The sequence below is a fragment of the Mercenaria mercenaria genome, chromosome 3 (genome assembly GCF_021730395.1).
Source record: "Mercenaria mercenaria strain notata chromosome 3, MADL_Memer_1, whole genome shotgun sequence".
NCBI lineage: Eukaryota > Metazoa > Mollusca > Bivalvia > Venerida > Veneridae > Mercenaria > Mercenaria mercenaria.
The window spans coordinates 42,088,382-42,113,944 of NC_069363.1; the positions used below are offsets into that span (position 1 = coordinate 42,088,382).

The following is a 25,563-nucleotide window of genomic DNA, read 5'->3' on the forward strand; positions in this document are numbered from 1 at the left end:
TATGCGAAACAATATATCACTCAGGCCGTAGTTTTTCGTTCTTATGCGAAACAATATATCACTCAGGCCGTAGGCAGGCCTGAGTGATATATTGTTTCGCATAAAAACGAAAAACTAGGGTTATTCTACGATAAACCACACTTGGGAACTTGTTATTTCGATTCTAACACGACATGCTAGTATCAACAGTGTTAGAAAAAAATGGTAACTACTTTTTACGACCGTGCTACGCACCTGGATCGGATGACGTCATTGCACGCGAGTGGTTTATTGCAGAATAACTCGAGATAGATTTAGCTCTATACATGTATGTAGGTTATTCGCTGGTCCTGTTAGAATTGTTCTTTTCGTTCTTAATTCTGATATCTGGCCGCTAAATAAACGCTTGAGATAATGTGGAATGTAGTATCTGCCTTACAATTTATGTACAAGGACATTCATTGATGCAAGCATCAAAGACGCCACCAAGTTTTGTGTCCGACGTACATTTATTGCAATATGAGAAATCACCTAATTATTAGTTTGGTTAGTCTGACTGGTTACAAATTATCAACATTAGCTCATATATATATTATAAATTGTTAAAGGCATGAAGAATAAGCATGATAGAAAAGTATTACCATGCAATGCAAATCCTCTACCTGCAATGACATTGACATTGCGAGTAGGTGGTCCCTTTACATACAAAATTAAAGTAATTATTTCACCAACTAAGGTCAGCACCTGTAAAAAGGTCTTATATGCAGTAGCATGTGTATGAAGTTTCACAGAAATGCAGTTTGTTGGGAAATGGGGAAATGTTGAAAGATAATTATTTCAAAGTTGTGGTTCACAGAAACCATAATTTTTATTATCATATAATGTAATGTGTGTTTTCTATTCACTGATGAACTGGATAAAAATTGAACTTGAAGGGACAGAGATAAACGAAATTAAGATTGTAGCAGTTAAAACATCATATTACACCAAATACAAACACTTGCTGCGGTTCAACTAATTTGAATTTACCCTGGTAACAAGGTATTACTAACCTACCTCCTTAAGTTTCCTTTTAGAGCTGAGTATATCCGTATATGTATAATATCTGACTGTGTGTTCCGAGTGATTATACATTGTTATATGTATAGGAAACTAGTGTAATTCATTCTAATATAGATCCTTCTTTGGCTCTTGTTGTTACTTAATTTAAAAGTCGAACATATGTTTCATATGATAGATGATATTCAATTGATTTAAGACAAACTATTAATAAAGCCTTAACAAAGATGAACTTATAATGATATCACGAAGATGTTAATAAGAATGTATCAAACTATTGATATGGATATCGTACTGTCAACAAAGTTAGACGGCAACAGAACTGCTAAGATTGAACTTACGGTGAAACTGCTTCAGCGGCTAACTTTTTCGTATTTCCTCTTTTGCTTATTTGTTTTAATTAACACCACGATACAAGGGTATATTGCAAAACAGAATGGATTGTTCATGTCAGGAATGCAATTCCTTAAACCAAGATGTTATCGATTCGAAATAGTTGATCGTGCATAAAACCGAATGGTAGGTGCTGTAGATTTATAGCAACTTTTATTTCCTAAATTGTGGATAATTAATAAGATGATTCAATTCTATACATAAATTTCAAACAATATTTGTTAGAACAATCATATATCTATTACATTAAAAAATCTTAATTACAGCCGGTCATGTCATTATTACTGATCATAATCCAGCATACTGCAAGATGTTGCTAATCCTCTTGAAATACGAACATCTATTTTAGAAAAGCAGTTAATTGAAATATTCCAAATAAATATCATCTTAAGGATGTAGCTTTTAATTTTCAGGGTATCCATCATTTTGAAAATATTTCTTTCTAATGAAATTCATGCCAAAAATTAATGCTAAATAATCAAAATATGACTAATAATGTACCATTTAACCAAACAGATGCTACTTGTTGCGAAAAATAATTTTACCCTTATTTTTGGCTGACATTTGCCTAAAGTTAATGCAAGATGTACAATAGGGTAAGAGTCGGTAATTTCAAATATCTATTAATGTAGATCAGGTTTGGTTCTAATATTTTTCTGACTGATATTTATAACGATAAGATAATAAGGAAAAAACGATTTCAACATAGCACTTTATATTATCTAAAAAGTATAAATTAAAACAAGAAGAATTAGAAATATAAAAATCACCTGTTTTCAAGATCTTTCTAAATATATCTCTTAGATGCATGGTGACCTCAACATTTTTTCTTGTCATTTTGAAGCATCTTTGTGTGTCATTAAAGAGGCAAAAAATCTTAACGGCAGAATTGTTTGGTAGATTTAAAGTCTTTTTTATTTCATTGAAAAATGGGTGAGGTAAGTAAGAGTTGTTAGTAACATGTATGCTTATACAATATTGACATCACCTTGTATTCATAGTAACCTGTAAGACCTGAAATCCCTATAACATTATGTTGGTAATTATATGATTTATATGTATTATAAAGTAGCCCCATTTTTTTAGCTTTACTTAAATTCAGAAAATGCAAACGGTAGGCGAAGAAAATGCCCTATAAAATAAAAACGAGTGCGGTGTAATGTTTTGAGTAAGCGGACTGAAAACCGAGAAAAGTATATTTTTCTACGACTTCATTGACTGTTGGAAATATTGCTCAAGTTCGAATCACATTTGAGTCTACACACATTGATTCCTATGATAAATAGAATGCTAATCCATTATGCAATACAGCTCCGGTAACTATTTTCGATGAAACAGGTAAAATGTTACGTTTTAACCAAAATCATTACAGTGACTGAAATTGAAACCATTGCCTCTGTAACACTTGAATGTTCTTTGGTATCTAACATTTTGAAACAACTCAGAAGTTTGACATTAGGATGATGGTGTATTATCAACAAATCATCTTAGTGGCAATCGCCGATGAGTGATATACTTCCTCGAGTATAAAGTCGTATGGAATATTTATATAGGAAACGCTGTTCTTTATATAACCGTCGAGTAAGTTATCATGGTAATCTGGTTGATGATATAAGAGACGTCTGGATTAAATAATTAAATACGGAATATCCGATTTCTTCATCTGTGAGTATACAAAGATTCGTTTTCTGTGATATTCATGACAACGTTTCATGATAGGGGGTGAATATTCTAATTTTGTATACACCATTAAATGAAATCATTCGTATGCTTATGCTTCATTTTGAATTTTATACATCTGATATATGAAGAATCTGACATTATCAAATTGACTTTAAAAATACGTATTACATGTAAAGTAATAATATGGATAAATTGAAAATTTCGTGCTGTTGCAATGTACTTAAATGGAGACTTGAAAGAAACGCTTTTGTCTGATATGAAATAAGGCACTGCCGCAGTCGGGAATCAATCCGGCTTCAACTCATCCCATAATATTTGAAAACATTTGAGGGCCCCCGATAATGTTGTTATAACATCTGGCCCAACCCTTTTGTATATTTACATTGCTGTATTTATGTATGTGCTTGCTGTATGTGTGTGTATAGAATATGTATATATGTATACAATAAAATATGATTAAATTGATTAAACTAAACAATTGAAAAGAACTGTCTAATGACGGCACGGACAGAAGAGCACATTTTTCTAGTCAATAGTAAATATCTTATTCGGTATATCGCACGTTACCGTAGATGGATCGATCCCGATTTTCGTCGCATCGCGCAGGATCGATTCCCTATCAGTTCCAATACTGGCCATATTTGTACTGATGTGCAAGACGTTGCAGTTCGGACAAGTTATGTGGATGCTTATTAGACACAAGGAAAAAGCGTATTCTTCCAAAAAGTCCGAAGTCAGACGCTTTGTGCACGTGCCGGAAGTGCACATTTTTTCGATAGTATATATCTCATTCGGTATATCGCATGTTACCGTAGAGGGATCGATCGCTTCGCGACGAAAATCGGTAGGATCGATTCCCTATTAACAATTACATAACATATAAACAATGTATTTGTACTTGTCAGTGTATGCTTGTCTTGTCAGGATATTACCTCCGAAAATTAAATTATGATTTATAGGTCTGCCTGTTACAACGATGATATGTTTCATTACCCTTATCAGTTCTAAAGTGTCTGCTTTGTAGAAACAATGCAGATCTATAAATGTTAATTTATATGTACTTTCTAATGTAAATACATACATGTATACATGTACATACTTCTGAAACAACATATAATCTTTTTACAGCCCGCGCCTTTTTCATATTGTATTTGTCCGTAAAGTAAAAAAGAAAAGAAATTGTACAAATGTAGAAAAGTATAATTGCAACAAAATCGAGAAAAATAATATTGTACTGTGTCAGTTATAAGAGAATTATATAAATGTTATATCTGATTTCGTCTGCTCATTTATTTTGTATAAACGTGTAGTGGTCGACAATAAAGCATTGCATGGTGGAATTGAAAGATAAGAGCAAATGAGATGTCTAGGCAAGGCTTACATAACTTTATTTTCTCCTCAAATGCATCAGTATTAACAATAACGATGTGTATTTGCTTCGCGAAACGTAACTGTATTGCATGTTATGTTATGATTCCGTTTACCATTTAGACAGGAAAAAGTATTGTAAAGAAAATGACCTTCCAATAAATCTAAAGAAATATCATTTGGAAGCATAGAATTCAACTAAACAAAATAATAGCAGAACCGGTTTGCCTGAATCTGTTCTAGAGGATAAGGTAATTGAAACACTCCCCAAGCCCCCTTGTACCGGCTTAAGCGGAATGCTGTTACATAGATATTGAAAGGACTGCATGATGCCAAGGACCAGAAATTTTAACAACACTGAATCCAAGTACGGGGAAGCTTTCTTCGACCGCAACACGTAACAAAAGCTTAAATAAGAATAATAGAATTTCATCTCACGTGACAACACCAAATAGAAATTACACGCTAGAATGTCCAGGAAATTTTTTTTGTAAAATGTTTCAATCCCATAGTACACTCTGTGACATTTGTTACTTCAAAAACTTTAGAACTATATTTCTTGTCGGTCTCCTCTGCATGTGAATTCAACAATATATTATGACACGCTGATTCGCCGTGTGTTAAACGAAACAACTTAAAATATACAATTGCATACAAGGCTAAGCATTTTTATTAAGTGTATATAATTTTGCGTAAAAATGGACGTTTGGAATTCATGTGTCTTACTTACTGAAGTACTCAAGGGCTTTTCCTACTTAAACGTTATAACCTTTACGGCATCTGTCGATCATAATTCTCGAAATTCCAAGTAAATCATCTGAAAATGCAATATCTCTCATAAACTGGTATCATCATGATCAGCCATCATGCCACAGAAGTAGGAACACCTTGTCAATTAATTGTAACGTGAAAACAAATTGATTACGTTACACTAGTCTTTGATCTTTTTTGTTACGTTCCCAAAAGGTAATTAGCTCCGGCAAAAGTACATACTCGTATCACGAAACGAATAAAATAAATGCCGCAGTTAATTCACGAAAAGCATGGATATTCAGATAAGTCTTAATAATACATATTTACTTTATTATTCAATCAATTGCGAGCTGCTATCCACTTATACATTAGTAAGTGTTCAAAACCAAATTTTATTCGTAGGAAATAACTCCTGAAGCTGTATAAATTTTATGCAATTATGTGTCTTTGCTTCCTTAAACATATGCAGTTAGGGCGAGGTAACATAAACAAACAATTTGAATCGCCATTTTCAAAGATTAGAGCCTCCCAAAAACGAACAATTTGAATCGCCACTTTTAAAGATTAGAGCCTCCCAAAAACGAACAATTTGAATCGCCACTTTCAAAGATTAGAGCCTGTCCAAAACGAACAATTGGAATCGCCACTTTCAACGATTAGAGCCTTCCCAAAACAAACAATTAGACTCGCCACTTTTAAAGATAGAAGCCTCCCCAAAACGAATGCCTACAGCAAGGTATAAGCAAAGAAACAAGAGAAACACCTTAACGGGCCTAACGAAACAGGCCAGAGGACAAATGTCAAAACAGATCAGTCCCATTTGGTTCAAAGAATTATCTAACATGTTCGTTTGACACAATCAAAGAGCTTATCATTCAACCTTAAAGTTTCAGTACCAAACATTTAGTTTGTCTCGAAATAATCTTTATAACGTTTCATAATTTTGCCCGATATAATTATATACACGTCAGAATATAGAAATAATCCAATGACCGATATACACATGGGAGCAGGTACCATGGAACAACAAAGATTTACATTGTGTATGAGAATGACACTTCTTCTAAATAAAGCAGGAATAAAATTATATTGCAACTACAGACAAAACAGGTCATACATTTTCTCTTCAGTAAAACTGTTTGGAAAAGACGGCGCCACTTTAATATCATTATGTAGTCCTGTATGAAGAAACATGGTATTTTATCTTTCGTGCAGATTCATTCAAATATATGTGATTATATATTGAAAGTGCTCTGTATTATTGTGATTATAGACAAATTTGTAAAACAGAATTTTTAAAGTTGTATATCGAAGATGCCGCATTCTATAGAACGAATTAAACATAGGCTGATAAATAGTGATAGATAATAAACAGACTCTCACGTTACAAGAATGACAAAATTTTCTTCTGAATTCTACGGTAGGTATATTCCAAACATAATACTTACAAAATGTAACATAGTGCTAAAAGGGCAACCAAAAACTACTGCAGTACATTTAATTCCATTAAAAGGATTGAGTATCTGGATGCCCTGAAGACCACTTCTACTCAATACGGCATAAGGTATCGTAGCAGTGTACCAAATCGTTGTAATATATCGCAAATTTCAACTACGAGAATAATAACTGCAAAATGTTGGTATTACTATATATAATGTGTTCATTTCTCCTCAATACATTTTAACGTCTTTTATTTTTTGAATATGTACAAAGTATGCTTATAGGATTTACTAGTATTAACGTTCAAAGGAACCCGATTATAAAGACAAATTTCAGCGTTTTAATGTTAACCCTTTTGCCGTCAGGTACAGTGGTAGTGAAGCAAAAAAAAGCAAGTTGTAATGCTTCCGTATAACTTTTATAAGTTCAAACATTATTTCAGAACATGCAGCAGTATCTGCACGATTACATGATTTTACATAGATTTGTACCACTGCAGATCAAAAGGAGTTTGAATTAGTGCTACGTGTATCAAAATCTATTAAGAATCTACTTGTTAACACTGTATTTTAAAAATACTTTTTAGGAAAATTTGGTCCATTTATCAGCAGTCAAAATAGAAAACTTTTAACAATTTATTCTGTTGAATTTTGTGATAGATGATAATTCATCTTTTCTCAAGTTTATTCAAATGGTTGCGCTTTTAAGCATTGCAATATTTGTATTTTGTGGGTGTTGGTTCGATACCTGACAGCATCAGTATATGCTGTTGGTATTCATCTTTAACTAACACATCATCTTGTGAATTCATACATGTATATTCTTACGGGAGATAGAGATAAAATGAAATAATTTGGACGTTTTTTGCGTATTGAACATAAATACCTTATAGTAATAAGTCATTATTTAAAAAATATAAATGCAAAATCTGCATAATATATCTTTATGAAATTTATTTTAATTAATTTTCTTTAAACTAAAATCTTCAAAAAAAATTAAAATAAACATAAGAGCTTCCAATTAGAATGGCAAATATTTACACTTATAATTCGTCTTTGATTTTAAAGTCAGTATTAAATACAACATATTCATGCTATGCATATTCAGTCCGACTAAACCCTACTAGCGTTTCTTAAAATGTTTATGCAGTTTCCTGTGGTACATGTAATACTGTGTTTGAGGTAAACAGAACATCGTGATTTACATTGTTATAACATCATAGCAAAACTTAGTGCTCAAACGTTGTGAATGCGCGAATGTTGTGTTATAATATTTCTCGGGAAATTTTGAGTAAGAGAAGGTTAAAAGTATATTTTAGGAACATAACGATAAGAATAATAGTATTATAAACAGATTCATGTCATATAAAAGTACACTGCACCAGGCTATAAGCCAGTTTGAATGATAGTTTTACTGATACAGAATAAATATGCAAATTTAGTTTTTGCATCAAAACTCTTGATAAAAACTATATGCAATATGACCAACAAATATTTTTGTTAATTACTTAAGACGGGATTGGAATTCTGATATACGCTTGGTTTAATCAGTTTTCATTTCGAAAACAATTGAAGATATATGTATACAGACAAGTGAACTACAAGTCAGCTAACAAAAACAAGTCTGCAGTGCTCTTTACACACTCATAAATAGCTTTTATATATATAGTAGAGAGAATTTATACGAACTAAATCACCACCACAATATACCAGATCAATTACGGTAGAGCGCTTAGCAGTAGAAACGAACACGTACATGCCACAGCAAGTCCACTAACCTAATAAGACTCGTTTCGGTGCTGCTTTATATACTAGTCCGAATTGTACTACACATTCGTACTGGTTCAACATTTGCATATATATACTCAAATCTCTGTTTTCATGTCTCACAAATCAGCAGTGACATTTTAGTCTTTTTAACTGATTGGGACCAGAGAAGCTATATTTTCTCTCTCTGGAAATTAACTGGATCTCGAGGATACATTATATATATATATAGATAATTTGCATTAAGGGATATAATTATATTCAGAACAGTTGACTTTCCCATACGTGAGATCCGCTATATATATATATATATATATCCCTCTCCCCTCCCTCTCTCTCTCTCTCTCTCTCTCTCTCTCTCTCTCTCTCTCTCTCTCCTAATATATGGGACACATTAGGAGATTTTTAAATGATATATGGTTAAATACAATTAGATGTTGTGTGTAAACATATAAAATTTCATCCCGATTGATATTAACCTGCAACATATGTAATGCTCATTTTTCTGTTCTTACGCAACACATGCTCTACAGTTCGTTGACATGTCTTTTAAGGTTATTGCCTTTTAAAAGCATGAATACACACTGACATCTAATGGAAATCAAAGAAAATGAACTTATGTTTTTATTACATACATGTATGTAACACGACAAGATGTATTTATAACAATAGCAGTTATACTGATATTTCTGAATTACAATACGGGCAATTTGTCTTGATCGTGGATCAGTCTTAATCGGTTTGCCTCGTACACTTTTATTTCAATGGTTTAGATTTTTTTAAATTGCTATTTATTGCAACCATCTGAATTCTGACACGGCAATGTATTTTATGTAAAGGTCAATATTTTGATATAATATTGACCATTGACCCTTAACATATTTATTCATAAACGTATGTACTTCAAATTAATGATAGTAAAACCTTCATGGCGTTCCAGTTATAATATTATCATATTGTTCATCGGGACAAAACACAAGTTTATGCTTATAAAACCGGAGTTTCGACCCTAAAATTAATCCAAATTGATATATAGAAAAAAAAACAAATTGATTATGGTTCGTGTTACTGATGTGTAACAGAAATTTGACATGAGTTACACTGAAACACGTTTATAACTCACAATATACCACATTTAGTATGCAATGCTACAAGATAACATATAAATTCACAACGCTCACAACTACTTCAGTTAACCATGAGTAAATACTGTTTCAATATCTTAACGCATTGCAGGCCGCATTTCTAGTGCAGTGTAGATATTGCCGTATTCAAATGAAATATATTTGCTAATAAGATTTTGCCAAGTTTTTAAAAGGGCAAGTTTGCTCTAGATATGTGACCCCTATATTACTCCTAATCTCGAAATACTTGAGAATTTCTTCAAGAGTATTTATAGTATAACTAATTAACAGAAAAATGTTTATTATAAGCAAGTACATTAAGAACACGGACTGATTAAATCAAAGAAACAAATACTAATAATTCACTTACACTATATCGCTAGGATAAGATATTAAACTTAGATATTGTGATTCTCATGTAATATATATGTATGTGAAATATAATAATAATAACAATAATAATATATGGTATGTCGTCATGGTCTCGCTACGTAAGATGAACCTTTCTGTCTGCCAATAAACTCATTAGTTACGTTCGGCATCATTACAAAGATTGTTCAACGAAATTACTGTTGCCAGATGTGGTGTAATCGAATCAGTCAAAGAAAATGATTTCTGTCCAAGTATTGTTACTTGCTCAGTTAAGTGTTAAATATACTGACCGGATTTCGTAAACACAGCTAGGTTTGTATGATTCTCTGAACTATTTGATATTTGAACAGTCAAATATCAATTAGTCTGTCAGTAAAAGTGCAAAACTTGTAAATCAAGTTTTGGTAAGTCCTGCGAACGATAAGCAACATTTCAACTGTGATGTCGTCAACGGAGGTCGTCCTTTTTGTAAAATAACTAGCTGTGAAATAAGAACGACCTGAGGAACTTTAGTGTTCAAAATGCTAGGCGATCATGTTTTATTCCAGACATTCAAACAGTGAAAATTTAGTTGATTTATAATGTAATAGGAAATTGTTATTTTGCTTAAAATCTTCATTGTTCCATCAGCAGTTTCTCAATATGCCATAAATATTGACCTTGAAATTTCAGAATTAAAATGAGCCGTGCCATGAGAAAACCAACATAGTGGGTTTGCGACCAGCATGGATCCAGACCAGCCTGCGCATCCGCGCAGTCTGGTCAGGATCCATGCTGTTCGCTAACAGTTTCTCCAATTCCAATAGGCTTTAAAAGCGAACAGCATGGAGCCTGACCAGACTGCGCGGATGCGCAGGCTGGTCTGGATCCATGCTGGTCGCAAACCCACTATGTTGGTTTTCTCATGGCACGGCTCATATAATGAAATACAAACTTACCTTTGAGATAACATTTAATTGTTGGAAATACATTCGTAAATCTGCATTTAAAACTCTATCGGCCTGACATTCATTACACTACAGTGGGTAATACACTGTATTCTTCCTGTTATATTCATAACTACAGTGTTAGGAATAGTCTTACAAAGTCTGTTGAGATCAAATAATCTGTAATAATATTAATTTCTTCATACTGACACTGATATTTTCTCAGAAAAAATTTTCTCTCTAGGCTCATCTCAACAGTCGTTAGAGACAGAGGCAAGAGATATTGTAAATTTTTTCAGAAAGTGGTATCAGAGAGGATTGATTTTATGGCCAAGTGCTTTACATTTTATGACTCTAACGACTGATGCCAGTCTATGTTTGGAAATCAGAGCGACGTATCGTATCAAAGAAGAAACCGAGAATTACGTATCTTGTTAAAGAATAAACTGAGAATTTACATTATTACAGATGTACGTTGAAACTGGAAACAAAATTACAATAATCTAATGGTATATTGGTAGATAATTATTTTCGTGAACTGACAAAGAGTAATCAGGCAGATCAAATGAACTTCAAACAGAAACAGTTTCTTTAAAATACATTTGTAAGTACATGCTTGCGCATGAGAAGGACGATTTTAATTATAAACAGAGAATAATACTAATAGTTATATAAGCCTATTTCTCGCTAAAGAATTCGAATTAAACAATGCGAATTCTTTCGCGATCATATAATTATTACATAAATATTGTCATTTAGTCATTTTATTATCATATGAAGTGCCGTCTGTGCATTTAGGTTTACAATCACGAGAAAAACATCTGATGAACGTTGTGAAAACAACGCACACGTCTGTCCCGATGCGAATATTCTATAACTAAGAATATTGAATACATAGATATTTCAACTGGGTCGCAATCATCTTTGGCATCATGCGGTGATATTGCTGAATGAGACTTTGTGATAAAGTTGAAATATATTTTAAATTAGTAAATAAAAATGTAATTTGCTCTTAGCCAAGGACTTAGTGTACACAATAATAGCTTATGTAAACAAAAATATAACTCTTTCCTGCACCACAGTCTGATTTGGACGCATAAATATATGATACTTTGTGCAATAATGTAATATATAACTGGATAATTGACACAAGTGTAATGTAAGAAAACTACCTAATTTTCACTCATACGTATTACAAATCCTACTGATTGCGAAAATATATCACTTAGCTTGATGAAAGCAGACAGTAAGGTTAATATACGTAGACAAGGTCGGTGAAGGCAGTTTCTGGCCGAAACACAAATGGACCTTTACAGTTTTACAAAATGACGTGGCTCTCTAATATCGGCACGTCATTATAGGTCATTTGCAAACAAAATCGTGTATCGTAAACACGTTTTTCATACCAAGTAAAATAAATAGCTTACGGGCTGTTTGGAGTGGCTTATGCAGCTGGTCAAGATGGAAAAGTATCATGTTGTTGGTCATTTTACGCTTCATTTATCTAGTGATAAAATCATAATTGGGATTTTACGGTTGGGTTAGATATGTATCAAAAGATGACATTTACTATATAACAGACAGTTATTATTTGTAAGTGTCAATCATTTCATTTAGGTATTTATTGAAATACCATACTTCTAAATTCCTATCGCTTTTATGGAAGGAAAGCTTTAAGGATAAGGCAAACGTTTGGTACTTACAGAATCACTTTGATTTCCATATCCTTTCTGAACAATTAAGTGATGTGGTGAAAAACAGAAATCGGTCAAAATTCGAGGAAAATTATTTTTTATTGTGTTAATATAACTGTATTATATTTTAATGCAACGACATTTAATATAAGTCCCTTTTACTCAAGGGAAACAACGGTTTACTCCTTTTTCATACTTGTTTGTTGATTTCCCATTATACTTGTCATTAAAATTCAAATTGTTGATTTCCCATTTTATTAAGTCCCATTTCAATGCTACAGAAGGTAACAGTAAAAATATTAACTGCAATATATTTTTGTTAACAGTCTTCAATTCATATTTCTAGACACTTGTATACTTTTACACAAATATATAGGCAGCAGTTTCATCTTTCTTCCTGCTATTTATCACCATTTCTCTCTTTGTTAAATTTTAATTGGTTTTAACTTTTTATAAATATGTCTGTTTCTGGACAAATTTCAGTACTGTCACTTTTACAATCTACAAAAGGGTATTTTTGTATATCGTTCTTTTCAAAACGTTGATCTTTGACCGGTAGGAGGAACTGCTAAATTCCATCTGCTGTAATGCATGTTTTCCTATATCTAGAGGTTAGGAATGCATGATTTTACAGGAGATTATTATTGCGCAATGGTTGCAACAGTTTTTTTCTTAGATTATGAATGATGCAATTTCGCCCAGAACACTAAAACTGTAATGCTGTTTACCACGATTCTTTCGCTGGCTGTAAGTGCAGATGGGAAGATAACTGTTAATGCGGTAGCGAGGCAATCTTTTTCTTGCATGCAATATTCAACAAATAAAAGTGGAAATAGATTTCCTCATTGTACTTTTTTCTTACATTAACATATTAACAAAGCGTGCTAACTTTACCTTTCCAAACAGGAAGTACGTCTTGACATCTGCAGTGAAATTTATGTTTTGGTAAAATAACGTTTGGAACAAAGTAGAATTATGAAGGTATTTGATTTTTATCCGGTTTTACGTAAACAACAATATTAATGCACAAAATTTCTAGTCGTTTACCATAAAAGAGTTACCTTAATGACGGGGTGTAGCTGCAGTTTTCCAGCACCTGTGAAAACCTCGGACTCCCAGTCCGGTATGCAAGAATTCAAAATCTAAACTTTGAACAGGGAAGAAGACCTATATCTGCTTTTCTCTTCCTGTCAAAGACAATCGTAGACTTATTGCAAAATTGTTTTAACAACAAAAATGTAAGCAAATATATATATATGTAAGACACTAGTGTCATCTGTTACAATAAATTTTAGCTGCTACACGTGATCTCTGTAAGAGGTACATGATAAATTAAAGCATTATTGTGTTAAGTATATTAATGGCTTCATTTGTCACCGTTTTACAATTCATGTATTTCCATGAGCCTCACCAATAATTACAAATGTGTAATTAGCTGGATTTTGTGTTGTCCAGCGCTTTACTTACCGTTGTTTGAAGGGCATATAATCTGAGGTGGAGGCAGTGTAATGTTCTGATATTCAAAGGCATAGTTGATGATAATTTCTTTTGTTCTAAATTGACTATTTTGACACAGTCACCTTTGATCCTTGTAAATTTGTGGTTACGTTTGCTTTAAGTTAAAAAGAGTGTAAATATTGCGGTTGTAATAAAGAGCCATTGACACAGCCCTTACTAAGGATGATATCACAATTCCATTTCTATTGCACAAGCAGGTAGTAGGGACCTCCTTGGCATAGTGGTTAAAGTCGCTGACTTCGAATCACTTGCCCTTCACCGATGTGGGTTCGAAACCTGGCCCATGGTGTAGAATTCTTCATGTGGTGAAGCCATTAAGCTGGCTTACGGTAGGTCGTTTATTCTACTCCAATTCCTGAAACAATACCTGGAGAGGTACCTTAAGTATACATCCCCCAGCAAAAACTGGGGAAAATTTGTCGTTGTTGGGCGGCTCATTACTCAGCAAAATAAATATTAGATAAAAGTATAGAACAGCAAGTGCTATAAGAAAATACTCAAATTATATAGATCTACAAGTACAAAGTATCCTGACCACTTCAAATTACAAACGAAATCACGTTCATTGAATTCTGACTACTTAATACACATAGTACTACCACTCTCAACTGCTGGTAATCAAACAAGGTAACAAAATGTACGGACCATCTAATGACGAAGACCTACAAACGTTTTAAAGAGCTACACTAGTAATAAGAGAGTCAGTGCTTCAAACTGTTATACACTGTATCGTTAGAATCCTGTATTTCGGCATAGTAGTTATATTTCTGTGACACTTTAACGACTTCCTCGTGCATTCGTAATGTTTGACATTATTTATGCTTGTCATTCATTCTAACTCGGCTTAATTCCACGTTCGTTGAGACGTGACGTGATTTTCAAACAAAACGTTGACCTTTCAAATCATCTCACGTAACAGATTGTCAGCAAATTCTTGCAGCAGACAGGTCATTTGTAATTACAGGGGCAGAACTGGTGGTAGCCATCAATACAGAAAATGATCAGCGAGACTAGTTGACCTAAGACATCTTGTCTAGATATATTTACAAGACAAGCTGATGTTACTGCGCAAGAAATTTAAGGATTGAACATAAATACTCGTACAAAAAGCAATTAAAAATAGATTATTCAAAAACTCTTTTTTGTTGTCTTTTCTCTACATTATTTTAATTCCTATATTATTTTAGAAGTAAACGTATTTTTCTGCAGTTTTAATTCCATTCTGTATAGAAAATGCTAAGCAGACGGTCAGTCACCAGCAAACACAAAGACAGGTAAATTTTCAATTCCTCTGACACTATTATAGTACAATACAAGAAGGAGTATTCGTATTTTACTATGTCACATAACCTAAAGTTAGTTCCCGTCCTGGTACGTTTTAGCTCAGCTTTGTCCGTAACAAATAAAACAAAATTGGGCCGTGCCATGGAAAAACCAACATAGTGGGTATGCGACCAGCATGGATCCAGACCAGCCTGCGCATCCGCGCAGTCTGGCCAGGATCCATGCTGTTCGCTAATAGTTTCTCCAATTCCAATAGGCTTTGAAAGCGAACAGCATGGAGCCTGACCAGACTGAGCGGATGCGCAGGCTGGTCTGGGTCCATGCTGGTCGCATACCCACTATGTTGGTTTTCTCATGGCACGGCTCAAATATGTATGCATTAAACACGCTGATAGTCAGAGTTAATTAGCGTCTGGACATTCAGATTGGTCAATTTGCTGGAAGATAAATCGTGTTAGTCTTTTTTTTTAATTCCGAGGCGGCTATTAGATTATATACATCATTTAAATTCCCACAAGACAGATGAATGATCTAATCAATGGCTGAGGAAGATGAGACTGATTTGAATGATATGTTTCCTTATACACTAGTGACAAAACAAACGACTCTAGTATATATAACGAATGTTGCAATTCTGAAAAAACATTTACTATTCTGTCATATATATATATAATGGCAGAATACGCTACTAGAAAGTATGTATTAACATAAACATCGCAATAACGTACGAAAGACAGATTTCACAAACGATAACATCTTGAACTTAAAATTTGCTGTATCTGTTTGATTGTAAAACTTGATAAGTGTAAATATATCTCATCCAAAAATAGAAACAACATAAGTATAGCTTAATGATTGTGACATTTTGCAATCGTTTGTTTTGTATTAATATTTTTGGTTAACACATTTCGTGACGATGACACATTATCACAGCTTGACGGTTTTAAATGTCCACTTAAGACAAGATTTGAAGCTTTAATGTTTTTTCCCACGGGCATGGAAACACATATTCTATATCTACTTAATGGAGATGATGTGAACTTCCTGGTATACGTTTTCATGTTTTTGCTCATCGTGTGTCTGTTTAAGCTCCATTAAATTCAAATCACGTGCATGTCAAAGATTTAGATTACTTCAATATATTTTGTATTTTCACAAATTTCTTGCTTTATATTGTTCCTCTTCCGCCTCCTGTTTTTCAGAACTACTCTGATTATTCTTGTGTTCCGCTGGTAGTATCAGTTGGTGAGGAATATAAATACTTCATCAAAAGACACCCTGGCATTAGTTGTCGACCAGTGTTGCATGGCAACCAGGGCTTTGCGTACACTTCTCTCAGCCCTAGAACTCTCTGCCCATCAGAATCAGAGAGGTATATACACCAACTACTTAAAGATCTTATAAAAACCCAAACTCATTAACAAATTGACCGATTATTCTTGTCGTGTAAAATAATATTAAAAATGATTTCACCCATACGACTTTAAGTGAGTGATAACTCAATCCGTCTTCCTGTTTAGATTTATATTTGTTTGTATTTTCGGAATGTATTCTGTAAAGCTGAGAAGTAGTGAAGTTCCTTGTTTTTTCGGCGAACGCCGTTTAAGAACGAATTCGTGACCTGGACTGACCCATGCCACGTGACTGAGGTTTGCAAATCAGAATACTTTATAACGCATTATACATTGTGTAGATAGTTTATCAAAATGAAAGATTTATGCAACACTCTGTCTGATTGGACGAGAGGGTGTCTTTTTTTTCACTCTGCTGATTGTGCAACGCTGAGTGAAATGCAGATGAAGCGTTTGTCCTTAATAACGCTGTTTATAGTTTTATCGCTCGGTATATTTAGAAGAGTATTGATATATCTAAAAAGGATAAGTAAGTTTAATAAATATAATAAAAACCTGTTCAAATACCAACATATATGAATTTACAGAAAAAGCTGATAGGGTCTGCGTATCACATCAATAAGGGTGTGATTGGTCTTGTAGGAAGAGGTGTCTTCCAGACCACTGCTGTTATTATTCGTCGTAGAATAAACGAAACAAAATTGCACTCCTACGAAACCTTTGTGAAAAATTGAAAGAGAACAATTTAAATTGTTAAAGTGTGGTGTTTAGTTTTGCTGTTTGAAAAATGTTAGACAGATTATAGAATAACACAAACGATACGAAAACCTCATAAACTTCTTGTCTTATTACAATTCGCCGACCATCTTTTTTAAAGATTAAAGATATTTCTTGTTTGGCATGAAATGATTTTGAGAAATGTGCAGTGTTAGGAGACAAAAATGTGTATGATGCAGAGTCCTTTTTGAGGAAATATAGTGCAATTTCTTGTATATTAAAAATTACATTTAACTACAAAATACAAAGTCTAACTTTTATTACAATGTAAAACAATGAATACATAACAAAAGCACGTGTTAAAATACTTATATATAAACTTATATATATATATAAAGTCTTCCCGACTTGCCAAATAGGTAGGTGTTTGTTTCGTAACATGAAATATACATTTTACACTGTTTATATACAGTATGTTCACTACAGAAATAAGACCATCCAAGCCCCATAATTCTTAGCCATATAGTTAAATAGGTACCAAATACTATACCATAAAATCAAAAAGTTATTATTCAGTTTGAATATAAAAAAATAAGGAAAATAATTTGGAAAACGACTTTTGATTTGGGCAACATCATGTGTTAAGAAACTCGAGTCAGGCTTTTGCTGCGTAAAGTCTATATGTCGCGGAGTACACTATTTGTTACATTCAACATCATTTCAGATATTGTTGAGAGAAATTACCGTGGTCAACTGCGACTAAATCGAATCAATCAACGTATATGATTTCTATCCATACATTATTACTTTACAGATTGTTGCGTATGCTGACCGGAATTTGCATTATAGTGTGGCGAAACCACAAAATTATAGTTCGCCATCTTATGATTGGTATTTGCAATACAACGATAACAATCAATAGACAAGCGATCTTCTAGAGAACGTGTTAAACGCTACTTTCGTCCTCTCTTGCAGTCAGTGTACAAACTTTATTAACCGCATTTAAGTTGAGATGTCCTAGAACAGTGTTGTATTTTGCTAGTAAAATACCTGCAAAATGGAAACGACTGCGGGCATTTTTAATGTTCAAAATGCTAAATAAACATTTATTTTTCTTTTCTGGAAATCCAGCAGGTTTATACAGACTTCACGAAAAAGATTCAGAGAACATATCCACAGATTATGCATTAACTTTCTTAATGCCAAGAATATTGACATTGAAGTGTCAAATCAAGGTGTCCCTAAAAACTAGAAAGGCAGTTAAATCAATGGTTATAAGACACTTGACATCACCCATGCATGAATCATTTAATTACTATGGGAATTCATTTGTAAAGTAACATAGGCCCGACATTGCACGTATTTTAAGTGATTAATATCCGCCCCCGCCCCAACCCCAACCCCCCGTTAGGAACATAGGCAAGTCATTTCATGTCTATAAACTGAAAATAGCGCATCAAACCGAAAGAGAAACTGAGACAAAATAGTTAATATAGGATAATGTTTTAAAAGTTCGAACAGACATTAAATTGTTTTTACACTGAAATCTGAATGTTACAAAATTTAAACACTACAAAACGTATGTACTATCTGTTTATGCGCTGAAGCGACGAACTGGAGATTAATTTTTTCGCGAATTAGGAAAGTGTGACAAAGTGCAAAAAAAACATCTGCGACAAAACTATTTTAGCGTACAAAATAATAAATTGCTTACAATGACTCCTAATATAAATATTTGGTCAGTAGTGTTAGCTATATGGCTGGTCTATAACTAAGTTGCTGCTTAAAAGTCCACAAATGTCCTTGTGAGCAGGTCTTTAATTATTTCTTGCGGCCGGGGTTATTGCTTTAACGACAAAGACACAAAAGGCAGTGACGTTAGGTTTGCAGAAACTTCCGATACAACACTTAAACAGTTCATATCAATTGAATGAAAAGAAAATGGACAATCCTCAAAATTAGAAATAGGCGTGGACAACGCTGTACCCTAATGAAAGTAAAAACGTTTTCTTATAATAAACATATTGATTTTGTTATTCACTTTCTATTTAGAACACTTTCTTTTCATTGTTTTTGGTCGAGATAAAATAAGTTTTGAGAAAGTACATTTATTTATACTGTGATTGGTTTAAAGCAACAGGGATGTTCTGTTGAATCGAATAGAGGTCACAAAAACTCTATTTACTGTAATACAGACAGTTATTTTTGACTTTTGAAAATTTCACATACTAGTATAAAGTTTGATATAACATTTAGTGTGTTTTTGAAATATTTATTCAAAACACAAAATGACGCAAAACGTAGAGTTATTTCCCAGTCAAAGTGTATCTTAGGAGCTAAATTAAAAAACATAACCCAGTTGATTAATGTAGTGGCATTCTGTGTTCCATATCATCTTTAGATTGTCAGTGTAGTGAAAAACAAACGGCACTGGTCAGAATAGATTTGATTAAGGCAGTGATATTTTGAATCATTTTATATTTCATCAAAATCTGAACGAATGACACAGTGTCTCACAAAAACCGGAAACCGTGTTTCATACATTGTGTCACGAGCAGTGTTTTACAGTCTAAACATTTAAGGAGGGAAGAACATATGTATGTCATACCAAGTTGCACAACTGGTCGGACGACTTTTTTAAATGATCAAACTTTTTTAACAGATTTTCTAGCACCCTCTTTATTTTTTGACCCAAAAATTCGAGATGCCGCTTTTTGTATCGGGTACAATTTCTTTCTAAGATATACAATTGCTGCTTCATCATACAAATATCATGATATGGCAGTAATTGCACAAGTTTTCATTAACTAAAACATGTGACAGTCCATTTTTCATTCAAAGTTTCTTTATTTTCCCTTAAATACATTTACTGGTGTAATTATTTTGTTGTTTGGTATTTCATTTCCCGTTTTCAGCCGGGCTAGTATCAAGAAATATCAACACTTTACTAATATCTTAATATTCCTTGACTTAATTCATGTACGATTTTTCATTTAAAATAGGCTTTATTTTCGTACAATCGCTTTTGTATCTCTGAGAACTGTAGTGGACAGTTTGGCTAATGTAACTAGATGTTGAAGGCAATTATATTAAGCAAACAAAAGAAACAAAGATCCAAATGGAATAGCCACATTACAAAAACGTGCAATCACACTGAAAAGATCAACTGTAAAACTGTGTGAAATTTGAACTTGTTAATTGTGTATAAAGCCTCTTGTTTCGAAGTTACAGATTGGTGCAATATGTGAACCCCTAACACATGTAATGGTCCAGAACGCATGATAACTAAAACTGCACAAAGCCTCAAATGTGCAAAAATGTAGAAAGAAAACCTAACAAATATACTGAATGTGTCTAGTGTTATACTACTTTGGAATTCTTCTAATCCCCTAAATAAGTTACCATAAAAGTTTATTCTTACTGGTCCTATTAATAATTTTATAACTTAGTTTCTGTCAAAAACTTTGTTTTAAATAAAGAATTCGGTGCTCCATACTTATTTCTCACAGTGAACCTATCAATATTTTACGATCTCGCAATCGTTTAGTTAATTAATACGGTCAAATGACTTTCTGTTAATTATTTATGAATAATTTAATAGTAATTGAGTATAAATATATATTATGTATTTGTGTGTTTCAACCAGATTAAACGTTAATCTATTGTACATTTAGCAATGCAATTTAGTCTCGTTTCTGTAAACCTGCGATAAGAGTTTGTGAGGTTTGCCCTTTTTGTAGAGTTTGTTTTAAATCAGTTGGTATGTATCAATTTTAGTAATCAACAGTATCTGTGTTGGAGAGCTGCATCGCAAACATCATTTCATAATTACTTACTTATATTTGTTAGGCTTCAGTTTGCTTCTACAACATAAGTAAAATACTTTACCACACGTCATTTGTAATTACTGAGCCCATTGGTAGTTTCAGTATGTTAAGTCGACGTGTACCCTGTGTAAACTATGGAAGCCCTGGAGGGACAATTGATTTCCGTACTTCCCACTTCTAACTTCTAACTTTTGCACTTCTCACTTCCAACTTCTTGACTTCCTACTTCTTACTTCCGTACTTCTGACTTCTAACTTCCACACTTCTGACTCCCAACTTCCTGACTTTCGACTTCTGATTTCCAACTTCCACACTTCTTACTTCCGACTTCTTGACTTCTTGCTTTCTTCTTCTTACTTCTGCACTTCTGATTTCTAACTTCCGCACTTCTTACTTCCGACTTCCAACTTCCACACTTCTTACTTCCGACTTCCAAAGAGGGAAAGTTGGAAGTCAGAAGTGCGGAAGTTGGAAGTCGGAAGTCAGGAAATTAGAAGTCAGAAGTGTGGAAGTTAGAAGTCAGAAGTGCGAAAGTTAGAAGAGGGAAGTAAGAAGTCAAGAAGTCGGAAGTAAGAAATGTGGAAGTTGGAAATCAGAAGTCGGAAGTCCGGAAGTTAGAAGTCAGAAGTGCGGAAGTTAGAAGAGGAAAGTAAGAAGTCAAAAAGTCGGAAGTAAAAGGTTTGGAAGTTGAAAATCTGAAGTCGAAAGTCAGGAAGTTGGAAGTTAGAAGTGCGGAAGTTAGAAGTCAGAAGTGCGGAAGTTAGAAGTAAGAAGTCAAGAAGTCGGAAGTAAGAAGTGTGGAAGTTGGAAATCAGAAGTCGAAAGTCAGGAAGTTGGAAGTGAGAAGTGTGGAAGTTAGAAGTCAGAAGTGCGGAAGTTAGAAGTAGGATGTCAGGAAGTTGGACGTGAGAAGTGTGGAAGTTAGAAGTCAGAAGTGCGGAAGTTAGAAAAGGGAAGTAAGAAGTCAAGAAGTCGGAAGTAAGAAGTGTGGAAGTTGGAAATCAGAAGTCGAAAGTCAGAAAGTTAGAAGTCAGAAGTGCGGAAGTTAGAAGAGGGAAGTAAGAAGTCAAGAAGTCGGAAGTAAGAAGTGTGGAAGTTGGAAATCAGAAGTCGAAAGTCAAGAAGTTGGAAGTCAGAAGTGTGGAAGTTAGAAGTCAGGAGTACGGAAGTAAGGAGTAGGAAGTAGGAAGTCAAAAAGTTGGAAGTGAGAAGTGCAAAAGTTAGAAGTCAGAAGTGGGAAGTACGGAAATCAATTGTCCCCCGAGGGCTTCCATAGTAAACTGGCATTTGACATCATTACTACCGACGGATACATTTTACTTTGAAAGTGTAATCGTGAGACATCCTTCTTTTCAGGAAGTGATTTCTTTGTGACTTATAGACCACAGACATCATGTCTAATACAACCCGGCTTTAACCTCTGTTTCCTGTGGGAACACATTTAGATACTAGCGGAGTACACCTTTGAAATGTTGTACTAGAAAAAGTGGCCGCATATTCAACAACCTTCAACAACTCCACTCTTTCATTTTATTGACTTATTGCAGTGAAAATAAAATGTATTAATTTTACATTTTGGCATACAGACACTACATAGAAAAATGGCGCGAAAAAAAATGGTAGTCGCATAATGGCGGACACAAATACTCCTCAGTTTTTTTGCTCTGTAGAGCTATTTTCCTTATTTTCTTTGCAATTTTTTTGCTAAAATCACATGACAGATCTATGCTTGACATGTAGGTAGCATTTTCATAATGAAATAACAACATGACAAAATTGTTCATGGAAACTTAGATCATACACCACCAGTATAATTTGGGGTCTCATTTTTTAGCTGATCTTGCAGTTTGTGTGTTTGACTGAAATTATTTTTCTTGCATCAAACATGACCCCCACTTTTCTTTTGATTTTTAGTTAGCACTGACAATATTCTTCAAGAAAATGTACAGAAATTTAAAATGGGTCCTGATGTGTGCTGCGGTCATTGGAAATAGATCAATTTTATATAGAATAAAGAACAACAACTATTTAGTGTGTTATAACCTTTTAAAGAAGCGTAACAAGGATAACAGGATAACAGTGAATAGTAATTTTATTGAGCAGTTACACGTATACAAGATAATCCTACATGTACAATCAAAAGTCACATAGTGAGTGAATCTTGGTGCTGGCCGCCTTGTGGCCGTGCCTTCTGTTTAGTGGGCGAACAGGTGTACACTATACACTACATTTGTTCTCGCGTGACCGCAGTTATTAGGAAACTCGGTATTGATGAACCTATGTATACATGTGATTGTTGATTTAAGACAATCGCGGCTCAAGAACACTACTTTTGTACGTCAGAGAAATGTGTCGATATTTAACAGAGATTATAACAACAAACAACTTATTTACACACACAAACATATATATATAATCTGCATTTTCAAGGAAAATAAACTTAAAATGAAATTCCAGTCATAAGTCTTAAAATAAAAATGTCTTGTCTTACCCTAAATGTACATATACGACATTTTAAAGGTTCAGTATTATAAAAAATACTGGCTGTCGTAAAACTGCATCTCTTTTATGCACCTCTACTTATCAATGTTTAAGATGAATGGGCGGCCATTAGAAATCAAATAATATTAAAAAAATCAAAATCTTGTAAGAATGAAAATTCTCATATGATATCCAATGTACACATATTTTCGTATAAACCACATACTTAACGTAAACATACCAATTAACTAAGGAGGATCGATTTCACAAAAGATAACAGTTGCTATATATTGATTGTATAACTTGATAGTGTTGCTGTGTTAAACCACCATCCAAAAATAGTTATATATACAATAGATATAGGTTAATACTTGTGGTAACTTATTTAAGCAAACTTTACATAATATCTTGGTTGATGATGACAAATAATCATCATGTAACGATTGTATTTCGAGAGTAAATAAGAGTTCATTTCTGCTCTTTGGCAGATTTTCTTAATAATTTCACCTCTCTAGTTATTTTATACTAAGTTAGATAAATTGTTAAAGAAGGTTTTAGGCTTATTATAACCATGGTCATTTCAAACAAATCATTAGTATATTAAAAGGCTACATTTCAGATAAAAGGGGATATCAAGGGCATACACCTAAATCAACTGATTCTGGTTGTAAACCATTTCAGAAAAACTGCAATTTGAAAGAAAGGAATTTATATTTCCAGTACTATTTTTAGAAATATTGTGGGTTCTTCTGTTTAATCTTTGAAGAAATGTAGTAGAATGTAGTGCTTTAAGTATATCTGATGCAGTTTACTGTTGTTGTTGTTTGTTTTTATTTTGAAGAAATGCTTTGCATTGTTTGTATCTTATCAATAGAATTGAACTACAAAATACAAAACAGAATTTTGTCATCACAAGAAATATTCATTCATTCAAAACAGTTATATAAACAGTTGTAAGTAATAACAGACCTCGTAGAAATGATTAAATGATAACTTTGAAGAAAAAAACGAGAAACTTCGTAAAATCATTGGTACATTTGTATCCCTATGATGTTATTGGCGCCGGTAGCCGCTGACTAAAACCACGCAAGTTTCCATTAACAATGAGACAATGCAAGCTCTTCTTGATAACAACCGTTTAGACAGACTTTCTTTGTTAATGTTTTGCACAACCATTCATTTGAGTTATGCATTAAGTCTGACTTATCAAAGAAAATATGTGCTTAATATCTTTTTAGTTATACATTTGGGCTGTGCATTCGTTATTACTTGTTTAACTGGGCTCCAGATAAACTTTGAGAAATCTACTTCTAGATGTTGGGAGTAACAAGTACATTGTGTTGATCTTTTATTTATTAATTATTTTTCACTTTTGACAATAATTCGTATTTTCTGCTACAGTCAAACATTTAATAATTCTTACCGGATTTTAGTTATACGTCAACTTTCCAAAATATAGTATGTAATAAAATGTTCAAATATGTATACTAAAAACGGTATCTTTAACTGGCTTAAGGTTAAATCCTACTTTCCATAACTGTTTTTTATACATTTGTTATAGGTTTGAATACTTGACTTACATTGTGGAGAATCTTACTGAATCCTTTTAGTTATTTAACTTCGATTTTTGAATCCATTTAATGCCCTGATTATTTAAGTTTAGGCGCAGTATTTAAAGTAGTGCTTTTCTAACCGTGTAATTTTGCACATTATTTATTTAGACAGCTTCTTTACCTGTTTCGACATTAAATGAAAAAAAAAAAAACTTTACATGTGCATTTTGAAATTTGTGTTTTATTTGTTTAGCTTTGAAAACCATATGTAAGA

General features: G+C 33.3%; 1 protein-coding gene across 1 annotated transcript in view; it reads left to right on the forward strand.

Moving 5' to 3' along the window:
• The window catches only part of LOC123524978 (prostaglandin E2 receptor EP4 subtype-like), a 75,915-nt gene that overhangs the window by 31,925 nt on the left and 18,427 nt on the right, over positions 1–25,563 (forward strand). The window lies entirely within an intron of this gene.